Below are 24,899 nucleotides of genomic sequence, written 5' to 3' on the forward strand. Positions count from 1 at the left end.
CACATCATCTTGAAACTTGCTGTTCTTTGCTGTCAAGGCATACAAGCGAACCATTTCTATATCGTATTGTTGCTTGCAATGAAAATGGATTCTTGTCAACAATAGCTAGAGTTCTGCAATGGTGTTTGGATGGAGACGAAGTACCAAACCATAATCGAACAACGAATATTCACCAAAAATAGTTAATGTTGTCGGATTGGTGGTCCAGCGCTGTTGTCATCCAGTACAACTTCATGACATATGGTAAGTCAATTACAGCGGATGTATGCATCAACCAATTGGATGAAATGATGAGTGAACTTTCAATTAAACAACAGATATTGGTCAATAAAGACAGGCTGGTTCTCTTGCAAGACAACGCTGGAACACATGCTTCACAAAGAACGCTACTAAAGTTACAGGAACTGAACTTGGGAGGAGACTGTCATCCACTGTATTCACCAGACCTCGCACTAGCTGACTGTCACGTTTTCCAGGTATTAGACAATTTTTTTGCAAGAAAAAATCTGAAGATGCAAAAACAGCCTTTCGTGATTTCCTCACCTCTTGTTCTACAGAATTATTCGCCGCCAGCATAAACTACCTATAAAATGGCAAAATTGTGTTCATAAATTAGGTGCATACTTTGATTAACTGCATTGCTTTTTGTTGAGATAAACTAAAATAGACTTTAAGTTTAAAATCGGACATTTTATTCTCGATGACCTTATGCATATATATATGTATGTACGTATGTAAGTATATATATATATATATATATATATATATATATATATATATATATATATATATATATTGTTATATTTTGGGATGGTCATTTTTTTCTTCTTTTGCCAAGTAAACACACGCACCATACACTCGTTTTTCACCTCAGATCTATTATTCTTATTTTACAGTCCTTTGTCTGAAATCTTTTGTCACACATCCCTGTGACCTCATAAGCGACTTTCCAAATGATGATCTTCTCCTCGAAATATAACAATATCTGTTTGAACATACGATTTCACATCAGGAATCTTGCAAAACAAACACATAAGCATAAGAATGTAAACACATTTCTATTTAAGTATCTATGCATACACAGATGTGTGTGTGTGTGTGAATGTATGAGTGTGTGCGTGCGCGCGTATATATATATATATGAGAAAGGATGAGAGGAAGAAAGAAAGAGATCAAGTTTCACTTTCAAACACTATCTTTAAGACAGCGTGCTAGCGCTAGTATTATTTAAGTAGTGTGTTCGGGAACACTTTTTAATTTATTTAGTTATTAAGAATGCTAAAATTTTAATTTTTCGTCAAATAAACGATCTATAATGTACACTTTGATTAGAGGCATTCCAGTGAAAATATTATTCAGATGCCCCAAGCCATTATTTAATATCAAACTTCTACGTGTGTTTTGACGATGTACGTATAAGTACGTATAAGTATGTGTGTATGCGTGTGTGACTGAGCGTATCAGCCTGTGTTTTCGCTGTAACATCAACGATAATATAGCTGCCAACACTGTAAATGGAAACTGATTTTGGTTCACAAACTTCATTTATATACAAAACATTGGTTCCAATTTATTGCCTTGTTCTGATGTTGTTAATAACATTAATACTTAGTTTATTTTTAGAGGTAAGGCAGGATTAAGATAAATTATTATGAGGTTTAATCAGCTTAGGCTCTTATCAACCTACCTGAGATCACCCCAAGTTCTATGGCACAAACTCATTATTTTAAAGTGATCTAAATTAAACCTTTACATCAAAATTTCATGTTCATTTACGCTCCAAACACCAGCTTAATGATAGCTAAGTCATTTTACTAAATTCTACATTACATTCAAAATTAATTGAAACAAAAGCAGTTTAATTTAAAGGAAATATAGTATCAAAAGTCTTAATACTATTCTTTTCAATATTTTTGACTTTGTTAGCTAAAAAAAAGAAAAAAATTACCGACTGACTCCACACGGGAAAATTTTTTAGGTTTTTAAAATTATAAATTTAAACAAAAGATATTAATAACTATTGTTTACCCTGTTTCATCAACGTTACTAGTGTATAACATCTTTACGTATAACAATTTTGTTTTTTAAAAATGATCAAGCGCTAGTATAGATTTACTATAGCTTTCAATTATATTGGCTCACTGATTTACTTGCAGCGTATAAGAGTGAGAAACATTGATTTAATATCTGAAATTTTCCAAATATAGGAAGTGACTTTTGATAACCAGTGAAACAGTAAGTTCATATTTATCACTTGTTACTTTATTATTTAAATATCTATGAAATATATCGGAGTTTAGTGTTTTGATGGTAATATACGCCCTATATTTTAATCGAGGTTCGTGTCAATATGTATCCTCTCCCCAAATGTTTAAGTAACAGTTTTATTTTTAATGTTCCGAGTAGCCAGGCAGATGTGGCAAACACATTTGTGTCAAGCCGACCAAGTGTCTTATTACGTACTCGCTTGTCAAGGAAGTCACCAGAGGTCGTTCGTGGTGTGGTGGAGCACGAAAGAAAAACAAATACCTAATAATAAAACTAGAATCCGAAGAGGTCGCAACCTTTATGTTTTACTAAGATACTATAAAGCAGCTAAATATTCTAAATAATATATCCTACTACCTTGAAAAGGAAGCTGTCAAAATAATGAAGTCCTCGTTAATATATCTCTGAAGACAAGATGAATTGTTCACATCTCGAATGTTTTCGACTAATTAATCTATTAGGGCTGCTTTGTCTTAAACAACAAGATCCACTGATGAGCCAACTAGGAGACCTCAGTGCAAAATAACAACCAGATATTCAAAAACACGAGATGGCACGACCGAAATGTCTTCAATTACAGGTCTCCATCATGACAGGTTAAACTAGATTCCAAGGAAACTCTTTGCTGGGGTTTGTGTTGGCAAAACACAGTTTTCTGAAGAAGAGTCATGACCGGAAAATCAGAACTCTCCTCTCCTCAAAATACATGACTATGTCTTTGTCAGATGCAAAGACTCTCTAGCTTTAACGAGGCTAACATTGGAAATGGATTAAAGGACTTCTGTTAGCAATTGAAACCTTGAAGAGTTCTTAACTTATGACAGAGAAGTGCTGATGTACACCTATACAAGTTTATAAACGATACGAGATCTAATCAATAAGTATCCAGACTATTGCCATAGTAACGAATCTAAAGTACGCAGAGTAAAGCCGCTGATCATAGATTGACCTTGATCTCTGTCGTGCATGTGCACTAAGTTTTAGCATTCTAGCTTACCTCCGCTGTGTACAGCAGTGCTTCGAAGTAACGTGTGTAACGTGTGATCGTTGCATTGACTATGACACAGAAAGTTGTCATGGCGATACCTGCTCAGAGGCCTACGCAAAGTTACAGAAAGTGTATGGAGAGAAGTGTACGAGCCGCACACAAGTGTACGAGTGGATCGGACGTTTCCAAGATGGCCAAAAAATTTTGATAATGACGAACGTTGTGGGAGACCTGCAACCAGCAGTCTATGAACTATGCACTCTATGGTGACTCTCCCTCTCTCTTACAAATCTTAATTTTTATGTCCATGTAAGAGACAACAATGTTTTAGACTGTCCTGTCTTCGTTATAAGATGAGGGAAGCTATAAAAGAAAATAAAACAAAATACCATTTATATACTGAAGTTGAGCAATTTAGTAAAATTCTCTTCAGCGTCGCAAAGATATTTTCCGAGAGTACTTAAAATTTTTATATATTAGAATATTTTAAACTTTTTGTTTTTTTATATATATATTTTTTTTTTACAATAATTGACCTTGCTATCATTCCCACTGTAAGTCAGATTCAAAGTATACCAGGGACAGTTAACAATCAGACGTGCACAGGAGGATGTGGGTTGAAAATTTGAAAAGCAATGTGATATCTTCAACTTATCGATATTTAACAGCTCTGCGTTTGATTTAAAGTTATAAATTACACCAACAGTGTACAGAACTTTCTAATTAGTTACTAAGTTTATCAACCCACAGACTGATTAACTTTTCAAACAGTACATTTCCAGCATTGTGTATAATAATTAAGGACAAACTTGGCAACATAATTAATTTGTTAGTCATTAATGTTATGCACTACTTTAAGATTGATTAATTAAAGAGACATACATTAATGGAATAAATAGAAGCTAATGTCTCAAAGCATAAAATTTAATACCGCAGGCAATGGAATAACATCATTCTAGTTTCATTAAACCACGTAACGAGTATGAGACAAAAAGAAAATTGACGTCCAGCGAAGCATACAAACATACACAACTCGCAAACATATAAACATGTGCGCATGCAGTTATTGGTTTTCACATATGGAATATATGCAATATATGGAATACTTATATTCACCTTAATTCGAGCTGTGCGGATAATATAAGACTGACTTGATGCTTCAACTTAAACTTAAGTACCTAATTCAAATGAATCTTAATTACCTCTTAACTCGTCAACTATATATATATATATATGAATGTATGTATGTATGTATGTCTGTATGTATGTATGTGTGTGTGTATGTATGCATACATGCGTGTTACGTGATCACATGACCAACCGTCTCAATAAACTACTATTGTTACTGAAAGTTGTTTTTTATATTCACTACAGGTTGCTCGAAGCTAACAATCTTCCTACACCTCAATCCGTGGATCTTGCATTTGTGTTTGTGTGTGTGTGTGTGTGTGTGTGTGTGTGTGTGGTGTGTGTGTGTGTGTGTGTGTGTGTGTGCGTGCGTGTGTGTGTGTTGTGTTAGTCGGCTAAACTCCAATTTAGCCGTATTTTCTCAATTTAGCTTTGATTTTAGTATCCAAACAAATACTTTCATGGTTTTGTAAAACCATCACGATGAAGTTTTATACAAAAGTTATATCTAGATAAGTATCTGGATACATATTTACATTTCAACTATATCTATGAGAATACTTAAAGAAGTTTTATTTTTATAAGTATGTATTCCTACCAGTAAGTGCTTATAACTTAATGGCATTGTTGAAAAAAAGGATTTATACGGTATTATATCATTTTCCTAATAAAAAATATATTCAAATCAATCCAGATTCGAATTAATATTGATTCGAAATTTGACACAAGGCCAGTGGTTTTGGGGGAGTGATAAGTCGCTTATATCGACCCCAATGTTCACCTGGAGTTTATTTTATCATCTAAAAGAATGAAAGGTAAAGTCGACACCGGCGGCATTTGAAGTCAGAACGAAAAGTCAGAAGAAACATCGTTAAGCGTTTTTCCCTGGCGCGGTGACGATTCAAATTAATATCGCCATATCTACTCTGAACTAGTTTGAACATCTCAATACACTCATTTCTCTTTCTCCTCTTCAATTTCATTTGAGACATAAAGCTTATAAAATAGAAATATTAAAAGCATTTTATTGTTACATGATACGAAATGGGTACTTAAATAGAACGTCCTAACCTAAGGAACCCGAATCTGCTACGGGTATATTAACATGCGTTTTGATAAAGAATTTCCAATGTGGTCAATATGTTTCGTCTTCCTTCAGGCATTTGATTTGTGCTCTCACACTTCACACTTGCATCTATAAATATTTGCCGTTCTGCTTTATCGTTATAGGATGAACAGAGTGCATATTAAAGCATACATGCAAATACAGAACGTATTTTGTGAAAATCCGGGTAAGTTGGAGATTGCTTTATTGATATACATTTTCTGTCTGTAATTTTACCAACTAAAAACAATATGCAAATGTGTATATGTGTGTGTGTGCATGTGTATACATGTATATGCATATACATACAAACATACACACACACATACACACAAACACACACACACACACACACACACACACACACATATATATATATATATATATATATATATATATTTAGAGAGAGAGAGAGAGAGAGAGAGAGAGAAAGAAAGACAGAAAGATAAATACATATGCATATACGTTTTTTTCCGTCCTTGTTTTCGTATACATTCGCTGCTTTCTTCCAAGGAATCTAATGCACTTAGCTTAGCTTTTCCTTGCGGCTGGCCAGATTGGAGCAATTTCGAGTACAACCAACCGAAAATGCAAAGATAATTTGGAACTCGACTGAGGAAAGAAAAACTCCGAGTGACTCCGAGTGCATATATACATATATGTACATGCATACATATCTATGTATATATATATGCATATATGGGTACAGGACGCCGCGAAACGTAAACAACATGAAATACGAAGACAAATTTATGTATGCGAAGGACGAGAGAAACAAATGGAAAACAAGACAAGTATCATTAAAAAATCGACCCTTCATCAGTTGTCAGCTGTCCATCTACTCAACATTTCGAGTAACTAACGACAATATGAGGCTTCGAAAAGGGAGTTGCTCCCTCGAACCGAAATAAAATTTAGGATTTGCTGAGGGTCAAAGTTGGTAACAAAAACATGACAGTGGAGACATAGAACAAACGAAACGAAAACAAAGATGGCGGGCCGTTGGGCCAGACAAGGTAAGGTAGCGAACGCTGGAGGAATATTGTCTTTGACAAGAGAAGAGATAGGAGAGGAGATAGATAAGAATGCGTCTGGTCTCTAAGACAGACAGAAAGATGGACGATGGTCACGTGCGAGCAACGCTACATATATATATATATATATATATATATATATATATATATATAATATATATATATATATATATATATATATATATATAAGGATGGCTTGTTAGCAACTTTTCAACCGAAAGCCAAAAGTATATACATCACTAAAGCGACTGAAGGCGCTATATAGCACCAGTATTGCTAGAAATAAAAGTCAAAACAACTCATATCCACAATAAGCACTAATATACCAATATATGTCTTCAATTGCCCAGATTAGTATTACAAATACTGATACTAGTATTAGTATTGCACATCTCCCTTGCACATCCTAATACGTAGTGTTGGCGTTTATTCATCAGGACGGACAAGACGCTCACTGCAAGGACGAACAGCAGTACGAACAAAATATTGCCGATATTAACCTGTAATATTTAAGGACACCAAATTCTTTTCGCGGAGGGCCAAATAAGTGAGAACGGCGAGCGCGGGCCACATAACTATTTTGTTTATTACAATACAGTGAATACACAAAGAATAAAGACAACCAACACTTATTTACCAAATAGTTATCAACGGTGACGTTAACAATAACATAGTTATATCACACCCAGTGTGCACATATGCGAATCTCACAAACTAAGCAGCAAAAAAGGTTAATGAAGTTTATGAAACTGGTGTTTAGCTTTTAAGCTATCATCAATATTTGCTTTGGAATTGTTGCATTCAACCAAGGAAAATTGCTTTCAAAAGTTCATCGGGCAACCTCGTTCGATGTGCTGACTTCACATACTTCATTTTTGAAAATGTTTGCTCACAGATTTAAGTTGTTCCAAACACTGATGCCATACCAGAGGCAAATGCAGGTACTTACACAAAAAATACAGAGCAGTGGTGGGCCAGATGAACTGACCTTACGAGCCGTAGTTTGGTGACCCCTGCTCTAGATAAACTAATTCTATTTGAAATTATAATAGTTGCTTCAGCTCTTAGCGAAAGTATTTAGAATATGTTGTAATCATTCTTTTAATGGCATGGGAGGGAGGAGACTCCCTCTATAAGGGAGACTATAAGCTGTGTAGGAAAGAGGAACAAAGGTAGAAAAAAAAGAGATTAAGGCAGTGAGAAGGAGGGGGATTTCTATGACATAGGGGAAGATGAACAGACTTAGAATAGATGAAACAGAGAGAATGGGAGAAGATAAATATAAGGAAGTAAGTAAGTAAGTAAGGAAGGAAGGAAGGAAGGAAGGAAGAAAGGAAGAAAGGAAGAAAGGAAGGAAGGAAAATCGACTCCAGTGCAGGACAAGTATTTTTAGAACTATACTTAACAACCAAAAGATGATGAAAGTTGATGAGCCAGAACAAATATTCTGTCAAATCACTGCCGGTCCTTCATTATGTATATGTAATACACTTCTCGCGGTGCGGGGGCGCGTGGTCCAGTGAATAGAGTGTTGGACTCAGGATCGTACGATCGTAGTTTCGATATTCATATCCGGCAACATATATTTGTGAGCTAAATCTTGCAATTTACATTGCCCCTGTCCACTCAGCTGAAAATGAGTCAACAAACCCGAAGGACTACTCGTACGATGGACTGCCGTCACTTTTAGAGATGGACTATTGAACTCTCAATTCCTTATACACCGCAGAAAACGGCATACAGACTGCTCTGACGAACAGTAGGCTCGTGGTGGTGGAGGCTTTTTTTTTGCTGGGGGCGGGGGCTACAGGTTGGCCTACTCTATTAGCAGTAGCATAACTCTACTGTCAACTTCGATGGAGTAAACCTTTGATCAAAGACATTCTATCCATGAACATTCTATCTTTATTTCAGTCATTGTGAATTTACTTTCTTTCTAAGGTGGATGTAATGTGAGGGGAAACTGGGTGTTATTTCTTTCAAGTTCAACTCCCACATGGAGGAAGTACTAGCAGCATTTCTTGTTGTTGTTTCTCAACTTCAGGTCAGTCTTCATGGAGTAGACTTACGATCAAATAAATGCATTTCATCTGTGACCATCCCGTTTATCTCTCCCTGTGTAGGGCGGACCTAGGAAACTGTCCTTTTCTAAAACAATAATTTCGATTTGAGGGAGATTTGGTTGCTTTTTCGAGCTAACTGGACAATGCCGTAAAGACTCCTGCAATGAGCAGCAGCAGCAGCAGCAGTAGTGGTAGTGGTGGTGGTGGTAGTAGTAGTAGTAGTAGTAGTGGTAGTGGTAGTGGTAGTAGTAGTAGTAGTAGTAGTAGTAGTAGTAGTAGTAGTAGTAGTAAATGGTGCTGTTTCGATTATGGTGTGTCGATTATTATTGGTATTTGTGATTGGTGAGGTAATTGTTGTAATATCGGTGTCCTCACTGGTGTGCTGCTGCTGCTGTTGTTGTTGTTGTTGTTATTGTTGATGTTCTTGCTTTTGCTTTTGTTGTATTCTTGCAGTCGTTGTTTATAAACTTTTGTTTATACATTCAATCTTTATACAGCTACACACTTTACACACAAAATTTATTGTCTATGGATTTATTAACCGTTTCTCTCATTGATAACGTCACTACCATCATCATCATCACTACTACGATTCAATGCGAAAGTCTTTACACAGTCCGCTCAACCTGCTAGAAGTAGCAGCCAAACCTCTCCCAAAGGATATCATGCCATTTAAAAGAAAAACTGCACATTAAAGTGTCATTCTGGATATAAAACTGGAATACTTTTGGGGGTAAACAGCAACAGCAATAGCAGCAGCAACCATTTTAACCACTACTGCTCTTAATGCCATCACGGCTACAACCACCATCATCATTACAACTAATACCATCCCCACCGTCATCGGCATCATGACATTATTTTTACCATCATGGTCGTCGTCGTCGTTGTCATCATCGTCATTATCATTTTCACTTTTCATCTACAGCACTAACATCATCACCATCGCTATTTCTATAACCAAAGTCCCCAGCAGCAGCAAGCAACAACATTTTTGTGGTTGTCGTTGTCTTCATAATGCGACGAGGAAAGAGCTACACTTGAAAAGTATTTAACTGCTATTCTGTCAGGTCCAGAGACAACAAAGAGGCTTCCTTGTTACAGTTCACTCTAGGCAGCATCCAAGTGAGCTATAATGAATGTTTCATCAGCATGAGGCCCTAAATTGAATCAAACAATCGATAAAGCGTTGGGTGGGACAAAGCGGAAATAATTTAGACCTATGATCAAAGGCATTCTAGCTATAACCATCCGAGCACTGATCTGATACATTATATCTAGGACTACACAAATCCGAAGTGATCTTTATTTCTTTAAGATAGTAGAGTGCTATTCGGAGGAGATTTGGCTACCATTTTTAACAGAGATGCTTCTTTGTTCTGAACTGCTCATAGTTAAATTACTAAATACCTTGTATGTTAATAGTGTTTTCTTTCAACGTTGTACTGTACTACACTATTAATTTCCTAATAAATTATTGATCTCATTATCAATCACCAATGCCTGATTGATGCAAATCAAGTTATCTAATTTACTCAAACTCTTCAATACATAGTCAAAACGTTCAACAATCAGTTTACCATCAATTTCTCCGTGGACGTATAAAGAAAATCCTCACTAATGACGAGACCTCAACACAGCACTCATTCTATCCACGAAGTTATTTTCTTTCATATTAGGTGATTACACCAGGCTATACATACAATATTCACGTAACAACTATACATACATTAATGTAGTACAGCTTATGATTGTGTTATGAATAGTTTTGATTTTATAGATTTGCTTATGTGATAACAGTAGTAATAACATCACCATCAACATTATCATCACAAAAACGTACGCAGCATTAGATAGCAAACCTCCAAAAAGCTATCACCTTCCGACGGTGATCATTATATCCATTTTCACTGAAGTCACTGCAGAGAAAGGAACTGCTTAGAGACATCGTTTGCGACAGAACTAAGCAGTAACTCAACCTCTTTGAAGCATCAGCGAAATGCTTGAACTCTCACTCTACCTTCTTGCAAAAATGAGAGAGCACACGTTGGATAATGTGATGTAGTAGCGTAGTGGGGTGAGGTGGTCTGCTCTGCGCAAGGCTTTTATGGATTCTACACATTTGGGTCTGCTATAGTGGCCTGTTTGTGAGGCCACAACGCAGTGAGACAAACTCAAGGGCTGCCCCGGGCAGCATACACTCTACCTACATGATTGATGTGATACATGATATCAGTACAAAAGAGTTATTTCTGTAGTTGTTCTGTCTGATGTTATTGTTGTTGCTGATCATATTGCTGCTGTTCTTGTTTTAATTGTCATTGTCTTTTAGCCCAAGGTATTGAAACCATCAAGGAGCTATTTAAACCTATTTTAAATGGTTTTTAACATTCTTCAATACATACTATATACTTTTGATTCTTTTGAAGTCTTTCATTCTTTATTTCATTTCTTTCTTTTTATTTCTATTTTCTGATAGCGTTTCATGTATGATTCTGTTTTATTAATTATAATTTGACACTTAATAATTATCTTGTGATATCATTTAACGGATTTCTATGTATATTTATTACCTTTGTGTTAATAAATGCCTTCTGGCATTTGGACTTTTCGCTTTGAATTCCTCATTTCACCATCACCAACACGATTTACTATTATTCTCAGTCTGCTAATTTTACCATTTTCTACAATAATTTCGACGGTTTTCTTCTGCCAACAATTTTATGCCACTCTCTCTACATTTAATAATTTCTCTTCTTGTCTGTTGCTGGGTGTTAAGAGTAATCTAAACTTTACGTGATGACATGAATTGACTGAAGATGATCACTTGTCTTTGAGTCTTATTTATATATATATTACGTTGCATATGATGGACAATAGCAACGTTCATTACAAATTTTCAATGGATTAATCACTGGTCCTTAAAATTTCTCACGGCAAAAACCAGAAGGGTGCGACTATGTAAACCGACGTGTAATAAATAATGTTGTTCACATAGTTTCCTGTCATATATCATCAAAAGATACCCACCCTTTCTCTCTCTATCTCTATCTACCCCTCTCTCTCACTCACTCACACACTCACACACACATACACAACGTGTGTGCGAGCGGAATTAAAACCACGCACACATAAGTTCTGGAAAGTAGGTGTAAGCCTGCGTTAACGAAGTGTCATTCACTCAAGCTGCTTAACAGTAATTAAAAGTTCAATTTGAAATATAATGGAAACCATCAATTTCACATACCCGCCAAACATGTTTTGTTGCTGCATTCACTCGTAATGCCTATTGCTTAGAGTGCTGCATTTACAATAGCTAGATTGTGGTTTCGGTTTTCCAGACCGTTAGTGCGTTTAGTTTTTTGAGTAAAATACTTCATTATACGTTGCTGTAGTTCATTCAACCGCAAATTGGTAATCTTGCGACGGACTGGCGTTCAGTCCAGAAAGAATGTTGGCTTGCACGGCTTGCCTGCGACATAGTATCATTCGAAGGCAAGAACAAAGCAAGGAAGCGCATTGTGACCAGCTGTATATAAAAAAGTAATATGTGTGCATGTATGTATGTATGTATGTATGTATGTATGCATGTATGTATGTATGTATGTATGTATGTGACTGAGTTGCAAGCAGATTTACTTCTGCCTTTATAGCACATAAAGAAAACGTTGTTGTAGGAATGTACGCAGCACGTGTACTACAGCAGTACAATGCGCAGCTTAAATACTGAGATTGAAAGGCAGGGGTGAATTATGCCTACTAATCTACAGAAAAATAAAATACTTGGCTTTTTATGCATATTAATCGGAGTAACCTTCATAATTTTATTGAATTATGTGCATATTTTGCCATGAGAGGAAAATGTTGCTATCGAACTATTTTATTCAAGATAGGCACTACCTACCTTGCCTACCTAGGCGGCACGTCCCTCATGTATTGTTAGTTTATCATATATCAGAAAAAGAAGCACACTGAATGTATACTTGATACCATCAATTGATGTATTCTAAGCCCCTTTCGCATTTTCTCTCTGTTTCTTTCTCCATACCACACTTTATCCTAATTACCATGTCTCCCATTGAACCTATATATCTATAAACACCGTCCTATACTACTCTCTTAGCCAGATTCTTCTGCTGAGGATAACAAGATTTCATTTCACGAATCTATACAAAATTTGTGTTATTATAGTAACCTACTGTATCATGGCTTTTATTACATAATGAACATGGGTGTAACATCAATCATGGTTTATCCAAAACAACTGAAAAGATAGCCTATTACATCATGATTATTTTTAATTCTTAAAGTGCGAGAAAAGGCTTCATGTACCAAATGAGTAAATCCAAAAACGTCTTTTCTTTTGTTAAGGATAATTTTATATCTGTTTTCAATTTAAACAAATACAAAAGCTATAAAATATTTAACTCTCTTAGATTATAAAAAGATAAAAGGAAATCATTTGAATATAAATTCATTTGAGATTTCCGCATTCTTGTTGTCAAATGAATGTACAAATTTTAAAAAATCGGTGCCCCTTTCCATCCACAATTAGTTGAAGGAACAATTTCTTCTCTGCCAGCTAGAACCTCACCATCATCATCTCTATCTATCTCATCTGGTGCTAAAGGAAAGTTAGAAAAAACTTCATTGCAATACAAAATATGCCATTTGCGACTCGATTTATCCCATCAATAAGGGCCGCTTATGCCTAGGCGCATTTGACGGAATAGACGCTTGGATGTTAAACAATTATGACAGTAGCCATTAAAATTTTGAAATATCACTTGATGATGTCAGCTGTCCTGAAATAAAATATCTATAAAATATCTCGCCGTTTAAGGGTAAAATATCAAATATTCTCTCCTTGTGGAATTCTCCATCTTTATATCTCTATATCTTTTGGTCGTAAGTCTTATAGATCAGGGTTGATGTAGGACTAAACAGCAACAGCAATAGCAGCAACAGCCATTTTAACCGCTACTGCTCCTAACGCCATCACGGCTACAACCAGTAACATCATTACAACTAAAACCATCCTCACCGCCATCGGCATCATGACATCATTTTTATCATCATGGTCGTCATCGTTGTCATCATCGTCATTATCATTTTCACTTTTCATCTGCATCTGCATCACTAACATCATCATCTCTATATCTTTCTTTCCATCATAAATCCCTTAAACACTGTCACGTGCTTGCATTTCTCTCGGTTGCCTTTCCAAGTGCGTCACCTTACTGTTTCGTTTTTGTTTGTTTTGCCAGCTTCTTACCATGGATACATATATATATATATAATATATATATATATATATATATATATATATACATCTCTCTGGACTGTTCCCTATGACTGTATTTCTATTTAATTATATTTCTTTCTTTCTTTTGTGGTAAGGGGATAATTTTCCACCAATAGTTTTTACCTTTTTCAGTTTTAAGATAATGCAATAAAACTTGTTCCTCCTGCATTGTTTTCACACAACAGACACACACACACACATATGCGTAGTGCATGTATCTGTGTGTCTGTACGTACGTACGTATGTATGTATGTATGTATGTATGTATGTATGTATGTATGTATGTATGTATGTATGTATGTATGTATATAAATTCAGGCTAGAGAAAAGTCACTTGGCCAAGATTATGCAATTTCCGTCTTCATAATTTCACACACAAAATATTAGTCAACTCGGACTATGATTGAATTTGCTTTCCCAAAGGTGCCACTGAATGGAATCGAACCGGAAACCATGTGGTATAAAGTATATTCACTGAGCTTCACATATACGTGTAATCCTATTCTAATCCTTCATAATATATACGCGTAATCCTAGTCTAAGTGTGTAATTTATTCTAATCCTCAGTAATAGCTTAACCTCTCACTATTCACGTTTAAGTATTTGTTATCTAGCTTGTTCGGTGTTAAGCTGCAATTGCGTTCTTAAAGATTGCAGAGACTTAGAATAAGAAAATAAAAGACAAGAGAAAGAGAGGCGTGAGGGAAAGATGGGTGTTAATATACCCATGTTGATAAGGTAGCTTAAGCAAAGGTGAAATGAAGAACAAGATTCTGAACCATTTGCTGGTCAGTGAAAAGAATCTTAATATTTGTGCATCATGGTTGTGTGTGTGTGCGCGCGCGCGCCCGTGTATGTGTCTACACCAGTACTTTTCAAACTTTTTACTGAAGCGGAACCCCAAGGAAACATTCCACTGGCTCGAGGAACCCCTGTGCAATAATTTAATTGTCTTATGCACACATATCTGCACAGTAGAATTAAAAATTACTGTCGATTTTAGCATTTTTGTAACTTCTTGCGGAACCCCTGAACTGTACTGTCGGAACCCTAAGGTTCCGCGGAACCCTGGTTGAAAACCACTGGTCTACACCAACACACGCATTTGATTGACTTTTCTGAAGAATTTCCATGTTCGATCTTACAACGTGTTGCCTTCTCCATGTGTCTTCTACTATAGACTCGGGTTTAACATATTTTGAGAGCGAAGCAAGTATCAAGGCGCATGGCCAGTTGGTTGTGGTGTTGCACACACGATCACGAGATTGTTGTTTCGATTCCCCAGACTGGAGGTATGTTGTGATCTTGAGCAAAACACTTAATTTCACATTGCTGTAGTCCACTCAGCTGTAAATTGGCAACTGCGAGGTATTGGCATGCCATTCAAGGAGTAATGTTGCTCTGTGCACCTAATCAATGGATTAGCATCACTCGAAAGATACAATTATGCGACAATGCAAGGGAATGCATGGAGACCAGCTGTGTTTAACAACAACCAATAGTCTGCTCATATACAATGATATAGACAAATGCACTTATCAAATGTCATACAGCATGAATGTTTGATTTATTAAAATTATCTCCGCCTTTAGGAAATGTGTCGTAATTATCAAGTGACAATTAGGACAAACTCCAGATTAGAAAGGGAGATAATTTCAAGAATCAATAATTTCTCCAGAATTGTCCTGCTATTATAAAACAGGGCGTATGAGCGTGCGTGCGTGCGTGCTATACTTACGATAGGCTTCTGTGTAATACCGGTAATAAATTTAAGGCGGCGAGCTAGCAAAGTAGTTAGCACGCCGGGCGAAATGCGTAGCCGTATTTCGTCTGCCGCTACGTTCTGAGTTCAAATTCTGCCGAGGTCGACTTTGCCTTTCATCCTTTCGGGGTCGATTAAATAAGTACCAGTTACGCACTGGTGTCGATATAATCGACTTAATCCGTTTGTCTGTCCTTGTTTGTCCTCTCTGTGTTTAGCCCCTTCTGGGTACTAAAGAAATAGGTAATAAATTTCACTACAAATCAAGTTACAGTACCACATTGTGCTATTGAACCCGTTATCATATGGTCAAATATCGAAATTCTTAACTACATAGTAACGTGTGATTACTTGTGTGTATAAATTAAATCCTAGCAATAAAAAAAAACATAGCTAATCAATTATTTTTGATATCTGTTATCCATTTAAAACATTAACTTTTATTGTGGCTATATTTTACCGGTGGCAATATAAATTTAGATTGTGAATCCCCAAAGAAATCACTTTTAACTGCACTAAATTAGCTAAGGATTAAGGTATGTTCTTTTTTAAAATTATCGCTTTCACCGTGTTTACGAAATCAGTGACAGTATCAAAGCTTGGTTCAAAGGTTTCGTTTCGTCAGGGGAAAATCTTACCGTTAAAATTGTCGAAAGCCATCACCGAATATCGTATCTCTTATCGATTTTATCACACAGTAATCAAGAAATCTTGAAATGTTATTTTAGTTCATTTTAGTGCGTACGCACATACATACATACGTACACATATACATATGCATGTATATATATACACACACACACACACACACATATATATGTATATATATATATATATATATATATATATAATATATATATATATATATATATATATATATATATATATATATATATATAGATAGATAGATTTTTTAAACAGAATAACACGAGAGAAATAAATCAGGGTATATACGTTAAAAAAACATGCATATTCGACGTGTCTTTTCCCTACTTATATATATTACGGCTCTGAAATTTAATCTTTCTGTTTCCATGAAGAAATATTCGCATTTTATCCCCACCATATTTATTGTCATCACTAATACTTTATATACAAATACAAACGCACATGTATGTGTGAATGTATGTACGTACGTATATATGTATTTATGTATACACATGTATGTATGTATGTATGTATGTATGTATGTATGTATGTATGTATGTATGTATGTACGTATGTATGTATGTATGTATGTATGTATGTATGTATGTATGTATGTATGTATGTATGTATGTACGTATGTATGTATGTACGTATGTATGTATGAATACACATGCAATGTTGTTATTATTAAAATTCTCCATTTGAAATTTATATCTTCGAAAAGTCAGTGCACAGTCTTAACTGCAAAATACAGAACATAATTTAATCATACATTGTTTCATATTTTTTTTTTTTTTCATTACTACTAAAATATTGAGGTTTTATAAATCAGATTGTTTTTCATAACAATGTTTAAATATTCCGACTTTCATAACAATTTAGAGTCCGATTCATAGAACAAAATATGTTTGAAATATCAAGAAATTTGAATATGAAACAACAGAAGAATTATTTTCATCCTCCCCAGTACTGGAACAATACATAAACTTTATGAACATATGATCTCTAAATGAGGTATTTTAATAACGAGAGCCTTCCTATATAAGCTCTCCAATTATTTTTCTGGAACATACACTTGTCTCTCGATAATGTCAGCAATTCTGGTACAGCTTTCTAAGTAAACATGATTTGATATCGTTATTCAAGCTTTACAGGGTTTAATATTTTCTCCATATATATATATACATATACATACATACACATATAATATATATATATATATGCGCACACACACACACACATATATATCGATATAGATTTAATATATGCCGATTTAATATATACTGTCCACATATATTGTGTAAAATATTATTGTCTCCCGGTATTGGTACCGATACTGTTACAGCACTTTATATGAACGTCTCTTAATATCAATATTTACACATTTAGAAAGGCGGAGGTACGGCAGATCAGTTAAAGCGCCGGAGAATGCTTTCTAGTATTTCTTGTGGTTCTTTATGATCCTCTTTTCGAGATAGATAAAATATAGTACTAGCTAACTATTAGAGTTGATGTTATCCACTGGTGCCCTCTTTCAAATTGCTGACCTTGTGCTCAGCAATTTGATTTTCAAAGGCAGGCAGAATCGTGACAGCGTCGAAAAATTGCTTTCGAGAATTTCATTCGGTTCTTTGCTATATGGATTCAACTCTCACCGAAGTCAACTTTGCTTTTCACTCTTCTTTCGGGGATCGATAGCATAAATAAAGTTCTAGTCAACTATTGGAAGTCGATGTTACCGATTTGTCTTCTTCTCTTAAAACTTGCGGGTCTTGTGTCTCAATCAGAAACCAATATATACATATTACTACATACTGTCTGTATATATTCAGCTTTATATATATAAACATATATATTATCCACATATTCCGTGTGAAATATAATTAGCACTCGATACTGTTACCGGAATTGGTACAGCATTACATGATCTGATATCAATATATACGAATTTAAACGTGAAAAGAATACGTAATGTGCCATTTTCCGTGCTATTTGAATGTTTTAAGATAGGATTTTCAAACGAGAAATGTTAATGATCTGTTTAAATCTCAGCAGCTCTTGCCCAATTTTCATGATCCAGACTCGTTCAGGGGCACGACACAATTGCATGACATGTTTATTCGCATACCATGAAGCTTGTCAAAGAAAGATGCTTTTGAAAGATGACGCAAACTAGAACCACAACAGGTACTAGTATATTCTGCGTCTTCGGTCAGCCCTACTATGTGGGTCTCCCGCTCCAAGTCCTGCAATGTATCCCTTCTCTTAGCCATGCAATTTGCGCTCCTTACAATGTGAGTCCTCTTTTCCTAGCTCAATAGAGGTGCACCCTCTTTAAAAACTTTTTTCTGCAAATTCTTACAGTCACCACCTTCTTAATACAAACAGTTGAAAAACTATAATTACATTGCGCCTAAGAAATCTTTAGTATTATCATTATGCACATCCCCAAGTATATCTGTAACGCGGAAAAAATTTGAAATGTTTCATGCTGAATTATGTGACAGAACAAAGTACCACCTAATCATCTCGTTTTCCCCACTCCCATCAGCTCTGTCATAATAACTAGGACAACATTATATTGTATCAAGCAAGAATCAAAATCCCACACCTAGAGTTAACTTCTGCCACGTAGGAAAAAAACAAGCGCTGATCTTCATTGAAAACATGCTATACTTCATGACTGGTAAATATCGTATATGTGAGTGCATGTGCGTATATATACGTATGTATGTATATTCTTCCATCAGTTTCAGTTGTTGGACTGTGGCCATGCTTGGGCACCACTTTTAAGTTTTTTTGTGGCATATCTTTTTCACTTTTGTCGAATTTTCATATCAGCAAGTTGATCAACAATTAAGTTAGCAGCAGCTGATCTTTTCTGAATGTAACCTTATGTAGTTGGCTTCTGGTATTTTAGTTCGGAGTTTGTCCAACTTTTCTTTCATTGCTATTGTAGACAGCCTTTTTATATTTCTGATTTCTTTAAGTAGGCTGTTGAACTCTTGAGGGCCTCTGTATATGAAACTGTTTCATTAAAGTGTTCTTGTACTCAACTGGAAACGTGATAAAAATGGAAGCCGACAGCATCTGCCAGTTTGCTGGCATTAAACATTTCACATATGTCTAAATCGAGGACATGGCTCTCCAAAATTTTCCATATATAAATAACAATGGATCTTTCTGTGTAGTCGAAGAGAAAAGAGATGTAGAGCTTTTAGACTTTTGTACAGTAATTAAGGCCTTTCACGAAAGATATTTTATAAGTGGACGTTCTCTGTAATCCCAGAATTTCTTGTATAGTACCGGGTGTATTAAGGAACCAAAACTATGAGCATTAACCTATTTCTTTAGTACCCACAAGGGGCTAAACACAGAGAGGACAAACAAGGACAGACAAATGGATTAAGTCGATTATATCGACCCCAGTACATAACTGGTACTTATTTAATCAACCCCGAAAGTATGAAAGGCAAAGTCGACCTCGGCGGAATTTGAACTCAGAACGTAACGGCAGACGAAATACGGCTACGCATTTCGCCCGGCATGCTAACGTTTCTGCCAGCTCACCGCCTTTTAACTATGAACATTAACCTAATCTACTAAACAGTTTCCATAATGTCGACATAATCATAAGTTCTCTTGTGACGAAGGTAAGAAGGATCCATTCATTAAGATGTCAGTATTCAGAGGTCAGTTCGGTAATGTGTCTAACAAAAATGCATCATTTGGCGTAATTATTCCTAATATCTGTATTGGATCAGAACTTTGAATCGCTCTATTCTGTGGTGTCAAAAATTTTCTATTTTACCTATCATCTCTGAAATTTTGATGCAATAAATTTCAAATTATTTTCATTTGCCCATCAATAGATCTTGTGTAGTTCATTATGAAGTGTGTCGGCTTCCCCTGCAGTATTGATTCTCACTGATACTTTTGCGTCATCGGTATATCTCATTCGACTGGATGAGAGTAGTGTGGTTTAATACCTGTCAGCGTGATAATGAATAACAGTGGCCTAAGACTATATACATGACTTACAAGAAAGTTGACCGCAAACAGTGACAAAGAAATTTCTATGCAATTAGTTAAAGAGTCATAAATCGAGTCTTCTAGTTGCACCAAGATTTCTAAATCAGATGATTTCATGATCGGTCTGGTCTTGTTGAATGTTTTAGCAAGTTCAAAGTGTGTGTGTATGTGCGTGAGTGAGTGTGTGTGTGCGCGCATGTGTATGTATGTGTGTGTGTATATATACTTGGGTGTCTACTACTTCACCCTCGGGATGAACGAATTTTTGGCGGAAACTATGCAGAAGCCCGTCATATATGTGTATATATATATATATATATAATATATATATATATATATACGCATACATAAGCACATATATGCATAAGCATATATGTTCATACATATGTACACATATACATATATATAAATATGTGTATGGAAATATATGTGTGTGTGAATATGAATGCGCATATGTGTGTGTGGCTGTGCGTGTGCATGTGTTTGTATGTGTATGTATATATATATATATATATATATATATATATATTATATATATATATATATATATATACGCATACATAAGCACATATATGCATAAGCATATATGTTCATACATATGTACACATATACATATATATAAATATGTGTATGGAAATATATGTGTGTGTGAATATGAATGCGCATATGTGTGTGTGGCTGTGCGTGTGCATGTGTTTGTATGTGTATGTATATATATATATATATATATATATATATATACATATATGTATGTATGTATACACACACAGATACGTACATATAGAATATACATACACACTACCGTGCACGCATTCATGTATGTTTGTATGTATGTATTCTATGTATGTATGTATGTATGCATGTATGTATGTATGTATGAGTGTCTGTTTCTACATATACAATCATAATTTACTCACATGTACATGTAACATACGCACACCCGACACAAAAGGAAACATTGTCTGTTACTTTATTCGTTTGTAAATTACATCCTGGCTAATACAATTAATATAGTAAGTCGTGTTTGCCATTTCTTGAATGGTCTGTATGTACACAGATATGTATCCAACAGTTTTCTCCAACGTTTACATAGTAAATATACAATAACTCATAAATACTGGGACCTAGAGGATGCTGTTGTGGACGCAGGACACATACACCTGACACACACACACACACACACACATACACACGTACAGAATACTAGACGACTAATCACCATACAGCCCCACCACAAAGTCTCACCCACACATCGCGTAACTTGTTGTCACACACCACAGGACACGAAACAAAAAAAAAGATTCTTCGATAAACATTCCACACATCACTAAATACAATTGCTTGCTGCTGCAACAACTAGTAGTGGTGGTGGTGGTAGTGGTGGTGGTGGTGGTGGTGGTGGTAGTGGTGGTGGTGGTGTACTGTTGCTGGTGATGACGATGATGATGAAGACAACGACGACTGTGCTGTTATTGCTTTGAAAATGACGTTAATGTGTATTCAATAAAATGTTTTTTTCTTCTCTGATTTTTGATTTTCCGTTTCGCTTCACTGGAGTTAATTAATTGACCATTCAGTTGCAAAATAATCATTTGGAGACCCAGAAGACAGTGGAGGAGAGTTAGGTAGCGTTGAAAGATTAAGAGTTTGGAAGTATCGGGTGTAAAATGCAGATATTTATTAGCTGTGACAGTTCATATAAATGAGTGTGTGTATGTATTTATGTGTACATTATGTATAAATATATACATGTGTGTGTATGTATTTATGTATTACACTATCTATCTACCTATATGTGTGTGTATGTGTGCGCGCGGGTATATTCGATAGATATTTAATAAGCTTCATTGCTCCACATGACTTAAAGTTTCGTAGGCGCTAAGACTCATCTATTTTATCAGATCATTCAGATGTGCTCACGAAACTTTAAGCAATGTCGAGTTGAGTCAACTGGGAATTCCAACCACGTTTCGTGGTACGCTACCATAGCTCCTTTATAGGATCCAGTGGCTAAAGACATCATCAGGAGAAACCATGTCCGGTTTCGGCCCCTACTCCTCTACCGTTTTTGACGTGGCGCCCTCCCCACTGTCGAAGGTGTCTTCAGCTCTCGTGTTGAGTGCGTTTTTTTCTTTCTCCTTTTTCTCTTGTTCTTTGGTTTCTTCGATGCACCGTCATCAATTGTCAGCGGACGAATGACCATCCTGTCAAATTTCCTTTCAAATACTCGCCGGTAGGTTCCAGCAGCCAGCACTAGCTATGTCACGTAACACCGTCTAAGCTTCAACTGACCAATGGAGGGGAAGAGCGCGTAGTTTTAGCCCGCGCCCTCTCTAAACCTGCCTTCCAACAGTGTCGTGTTAGTTTCAGTTCCAGCAGCCAGAGCCGACCAGACCAGCTGTTTGGTGGTACAAGCCTTCGGACCAGAAGGAGGCCGCGCTATGAACGAGATCGCTAAATAAATGTATGTAATTCCAACCAAATTCTTGAGTCTTACTTTCTTTCGTTTGTTAAACCATTCTGAAATATAATGATGACAGAAAGAAAAATGCACATGCAAAGATATGTTGGCAATATATATTTAAAATAAATGCACATACATTTTCTCCGGACACGAATTCGTATTTCCAATAGGCCCGACATTTATAATGAATTCATTTATATATTCTTTCACTTCAGACATTTCACTCTGGCCATGCTGGAGCGCCACCTTTAGTCGAACAAATCAACCCCAGAACTTATTCTTTGTAAGCCTAGTAGTTATTCTATCGGTTTCTTTTGCTGAACCGCAAGATTACGTGGACGTAAACACACCAACATCGGTTGTCAAGTGATGGTGGGGGGGGGGCGGATAAACACAGACACACAACTACATATATATATACGATGGGCTTCTTTCAATTTCCGCCTACCACATCCACTCACAAAGCTTTGGTCTGCCCGAAGCTACAGATGAAGATACTTGCCCAACGTGCCACGCTGTGGGGCTGAACCCGGAACCATGTGGTTGGGAAGCAAGCTTCTTACCACACAGCCACTCCTGCGCCTATGTCATTATCACTAACAGTATGATTAAACTTAAAACCTACTAGTACGATATGAAATTATAATAGATTCAATATATTACCATTGTTAATTGCAAGCAAAGAAAGGTTGGTAACACGTCATGTTTTCGCTGATGGTTTAGGTGATGACGCAGGAAGTATGAGATATCCTCTTCACTTTGTCACTCTTGTCCCAGTAGCACATCTAGAAGAATGATATCGACAAGGTGAGAGTGCTCTTTTAGCTCCTGATTGGTGCTTTATCAATCGCCCACGTAAGGATGAAAAATGAAAATGAAAATGAAAATTGTCTTTGGTGAGATTTAAACTCATTGTACAGAGAGCTAGTACAAATATCACAACGTATACTATCCGACGTTCTTATGAATCTTACGGATTGACTACCGTATATAATGTAAGAGTATATATCAAATAATACAAACGAAATTACTGCAAAGGATCACACACACACACACACAGCTGAGCAGCCCATTGTTGCTGGACAATTTTCATAATAGAATGATTTTATTTCAACTCATTTTTTTTCTGTCTTCCCCCCGACCAATAGGCTCTTGATCAGGACGGATTTCTGCATCATTTGAGGCAATTTACATTGTTTCGATATACGAAGTTCTTTCTGTTTTACCATTTGATGCGTAGCTGTAAATGTTTTTGTTACTTCCTACTTTCGAACATCCAACGTAAAGCTGACGATGGGTGGACCAGAGCTCCACACAAGGTAACAGGCAATCAAAAATATTTACGCTTACGATTTGTCGATAGTCATGGCAAAACTAAGAGTCACTGGATATTGAAGTCGTCAGAATTGAAATGAGACATTGTATCCTGAGTCCATGTTACGGAGGCGCTTGTGCGCTTATCATCAGATTGATGCATCCTACGCGCAGGTGTCTCCTGAGACCGTGAACAGAGGCTCGTGTTTGCATATCATCAATTCTGTTGCATCTGTTCCAGTGTCTCCTGAGTCTGCTGCTGCTGATGATTTGTGAGTGTTTTCCGACTGTGCCGCTCTAATGAAATTCCTTGAACACATGCATACACACACACACACAACACACACACACACACACACACACACACACACACACACACACATACACACACACACACACGCACACACACACACACACACACACACACACACACACACACACGTTCACACATACAATCATATGCATACTCAACGTGAGGTATACATATACAGAAAAAGAGTGAGAAAGTATGGTAGAGAGGGGGAAGTTTACAATGAGAAAAGCGTAAGACAGAGAGAGACACGGATAGACAGATACAGAGAGGTACATAGACAGGCACGCTCGTCTCCTGTAGTTGACTAGCATTACATGTCGTATCGAAAGAGGGAGGGAGAGATGGGTAAGGGAGAGAAAGAGAGAAACAGAGAGAGAGAGAGAGAGAGAGAGAGAGATCAGAATGCGTGAGAGAGATACATTTACAGAGAGAGAGAAAGTGAGCGAGAGTGTTGTGAATATAGAGAGATGGGGAA

Source organism: Octopus sinensis, linkage group LG3 (assembly GCF_006345805.1).
Source record: "Octopus sinensis linkage group LG3, ASM634580v1, whole genome shotgun sequence".
NCBI lineage: Eukaryota > Metazoa > Mollusca > Cephalopoda > Octopoda > Octopodidae > Octopus > Octopus sinensis.